Genomic DNA, 4,531 nt, shown 5'->3' on the forward strand with positions numbered 1-4,531 from the left:
GCAATTTTTCAAAAATCCAAACCGAATGACAAGCCGCCAAACTCAGACATGTCTCTGCAGCACTCTCAGCTGCCACTGCCCAGGGCATGGCTGGCATTTTCTGGTTTATCTGGTGCATAACCTTGTCAGAGATCTGGCGACCCATCTGGCATGGCTGGCGGTGATTGGTGCAGACAAGGGGGGGCGGGCAGATGGTCAGATGATGGTCAGCTGTTTTGGGCACTGCTTAAATCGACATATTGCACGTTCCTAAGCTAAAGCTAAATCTGTCGTTTAGCTTGCAGAGCGTCTCATCGGAGCGTCTGAGAGACACAGCTAATGGAGAATGAGGATAAAAGAAATGAGGAGGTGTGAGGAGGAGAGCAGGCATCCTGCTGAGAGAACAGGCAGATACACGCTCTCATACTTGACTGCCTGATATTTCTCTGCCTTGTCAGATTGCAGTGATTAACTGAAGTTGCTGTGGTACGTAAGGGTGAAGGACGGGTAACTATAAACAGATGTAAAGACTCTTTTAGTATTTGTCCAGCTGAAATGGCAGATTAATTAGTTAAACAAATGAATATGAATCAGGACATCTTCCATAGTTGATGAGTGGTTTCTGTTGTTAAATCAAAATGTCAGTCACTCCAGTTGTTGACATGTGAGGATTTGTTGCTTTTCTCTGTTTTCTATCATTGTAAACTGAACTATCTTGACTCTTGAATGCTTGTTGGACAAAACTGCACATTTTGACGACGTCACCTTGGGCTCCAGTCAACTGTGATGGACATTTTTCCCGACATGTATGCTGAACATTTGATAAACAAATTCTACAGATGAACAATAATAAAAAAATACACTATAAATACCTAGAAATAAAGTATATAATGTAAAAAAAAAGTTTTAATACATAGAAATGGTTCTGCTCCTCCACCTTTATATTCAGTGGTTCAACCTGTAGCCTCCTCTTCCAGCTCTTCTTTTCATGTGCTAAATCCCTGTGAGGGTCAAAGGACAGAAATGTCCGCATGGCCTAGTCATTAAATGCACCATATAACATAGTTCTGTTTCAGAAATCTCCATCTTTGTGGAACTGCAGCTGTAAGAGCCTGATTTTCCCTCCCACAATTTATCATAAATACGTCACGGTAAAGGATGCAATGAAAGGGACGCAAGCTGAGCTCCAATTTTCATAAAAGGAAAAACAAGCTAGCTAGATAAAGTAAGTGTAACCATAGCAGCAGTTGATGGTGAGGGTCAATCGAAAATTGCGCTGCAGTTGTTGATGCTCATACATTGCATGCCGCCACCAGCAACCTGCCGACGGCAGATGACCTCCTTTATTTTATTTGCTAATGTAGATTTTCACTTGCGTTTGCAGAGCGGTGGGTGCTAATGCAAAAGGCACACCGGAACATGTGATGTAATCCTTTGTTATGGAACGAACAGATAGCTGCAGCAGCTCTGGTGCACAGGGAATCCTCCCAGCAGAGGGGCAGGAAGGAAGCTGGTTGGTCCCGAGTGAAAGAGGTTTACTCTTGGAATGCATTCAGCCCCATGCGTAACACTGTCACCCATTCACCAAGTGAACCCTCTGAACCTGGGGAGACACGGGGGAGGGAGGGATCCATACTAAAAACTCCCACATTACATCACCTCCATCTCTGCTGCTCTCTACATTAAGGGTCGTGCTGACGCAGAGAGGATGACAAGTGTTCTTTTAAAATTACTTGCAAACTCACATCAACAAGTCATTGTAATTGATCACCAGGGATCCATGAATGTGTGATCCAGATTTCTTGGTGATCCATCCAGCCATCGTTGAGATATTTCAAGCTGGACCAAAGCGATAGCTCGTCCAGCACTGTCACCCATAAAACCATGCTGCATGACTGATAAGCCGGAACCAGCTAGTTAATGCTGAGACACTGCAGAGACGGAAGAAGAAAAAGAATCGAGAAAATCAACCAACATGAGGAGTGGACGCCCACGTCCCTCACAAAGTAGTATTTGTGCAGATTTTTTCATATGTGCTCAAACTGTCTGATGGCAAACAGTACACCCACCGGTTAGCCAGCTGAGTGTTTTGTCAAGTGTTTCCTGGCCTGCGTAGGGCCATTGAAGCTCTTTGTTGGCTGATGTAACAGCACCAATGAAGCTGCAAAGGCTGCTTAATGTTGTGGAGGTTACACCTGTCGAGACAGATTAACATGCTCTCACATCCATCTCCACGTCTCATGGCTTTGATGTGATGCAATTAGGGTTTGTGTGCTGCGAAGGATTACAGCAGTGGTGGTGATAAACAAGCACTCTGTCATGCTTTTCAATCGCGTGGCTAGCCTTAAGTTAGCTTCATGACCCAACGCAGCACTGCTGCAGAATAATGCACGGGGCAGTGCTGGTGTGGATACTGGTGAGGAGATGTCATGTGAAGTCCAGTTTGCTGTTGTCTGTAAACCAAGGCACCACATGGCTGTTTCTTGTCATTTGTGGTGGGACTGAACCACTCTGGATTGGTACACTAACGAACTTTATTTAATCTGGTTGAGATCAAGGTTTTTCTTTACAAGAGAGATCTGAGTACAGCTGGAAGAAAAGCAAGCATAGCCAGATACAAAATCACATCCAGCATCAGGGACAATCACAGATCACTAAATCATTAAATGCTGTAGATTCAAAGTGGAGTTTAAAATCAGTTGGAGAAATTCAAGTTTACACAATATTACCAGAAAATCAAGAGAGGTGGATGCATTCCACCCACACATTTGTGCGATCTGTCTAAATCAGAGGAGCATGTGCAAAAATAGCACTGAGCGCATGAACTGGAGGCACATAGAAGGTTATGGTTGAGAAAAGAAGCAGGACTTTTAATCTACGGGTATATCAGTACCACCAGACAGGAAGTATGCTTCACACAATTATCTAGAGTGCAGCGTAGTTCACTCAAATAGATGTGTTGAACTGGAGTTGAACTTGACTTTTAAGTATGTGTGATATCAATTCAGGCTGCAACTGCACTCTTCTGATATTTTTTTACTGCATTTACATCAGTGCTGTACTGGTATATTAACACCATCTCTCCTCTACCTGCCTGTCTCCCTCCACACTGGTAGGAATGGTTTGTGTATATTTTCCTTTCCTTTGATGCATCTTATTATGTCCCTCTATCTTTTTCATTTCCCATGTAGGTCACGTAATGACTGCTTTTACATAAACAGTGTGTGTGTGTGTGTGTGTGTGTGTGTGTGTGTGTGTGTGTGTGTGTGCGCGCGCGCGCGCTGCCCCTCTTGCTCCCTCCTCTGCCTCTGGTTTGCCTGTGCGCTCTCATTGGATACTGTCCTCGTCTCAGATTAATTTCCAATATCTCCAAAGTACAAGCACATCCAGTTTTGGGCTACAAGAAAATCAGTGTCAAAGCTGCAGCAGCGGCTTCGACAGCTCACGCCGAGGTGATGACCCGTCTCTGAACCGCTTGAACCGGAGGACTCGTCCTCATGTGCACAAGTGTGGATTCTGTGCTGACTTGAGGCTGCTAGTCTCAGATGAAAGACATTTGTGTGGGACAGACAAATCGTGGCAAAGGTCTTGTAGTCTGCACTGGCCCTGGGGCTCCTTCCTGTCTGTTTCAGATTTACAAGAGCCTCCTTGAGGCCCTTTGCTCTGATAATGTAAATCTAGAACACACCAATGAAGAAAGCAGTACCACACATTTCATCATGTTCTCAGCAGTAGTTTGAAGGTTATAAGAAAATTTCATTTTGATGGTTCATGAATACGGCCGTCTGTTCCGTGCTTTGTTTCAAATCAGAGGGGGCCATTATTTATGTCCTTTAACACGTGAACCCTGTTGTTTTTTCAACTTTGTTAATTAATAGCAGCAGAAGTGTTAATTGCACAAAGCACCATGTTATGTCCTGTTTGACACTCGCTGTTGAGGGTCTTTGGGGCTTCAGCTAATTAGCTTCATCATGTCCAATTACCACTCACCAAACTGCACAGAGGCTGACGTCTCGCCGGGTGTCTCGGCACACTGAACGCCGGATAGATTGTGAATAATTAGCGACATACTTTTGAAAGCTTTGCGTAATTGATGCACATTTGAGCTGCATTTGGGAGAAAATAGACAAGAGGCCAGATACAGCCTGGCATGATTTACTTCTTCGTGGTATAACAGCTTCTGTTCAGCCATTTTCGTTGCTTCTGGTATGGTCTGACAGCACCAGAGTCTAACAGTCATTTAGCTTTGGTGCTTGTTCACCTACACGACTGGTGAGACATGACACCACGTTGCACACGTGACTCTGAGAGAGACCGCACCCCCCCCAAAAAAAAAAAAAAAAAAAAATGGCTCATCTGCACTAGCAGTTCTCCTCGTCTCCCCAACATGCACACTATACTGCAAGACGAAAGTTTCATTCCAGGTGCACACAGTTTGTTTTTAGAAATCCCAACCTCTGTGTGGGAAGCGGCGTATGCATCTTTAACTTCGTGCATTCTCAAGTTATGAGCCCCCTTGACAGTGAAGCTTCATGATCTTTCTGATTGTTTT

Source organism: Chelmon rostratus, chromosome 15 (genome assembly GCF_017976325.1).
Source record: "Chelmon rostratus isolate fCheRos1 chromosome 15, fCheRos1.pri, whole genome shotgun sequence".
Classification (NCBI taxonomy): Eukaryota; Metazoa; Chordata; class Actinopteri; order Chaetodontiformes; family Chaetodontidae; genus Chelmon; species Chelmon rostratus.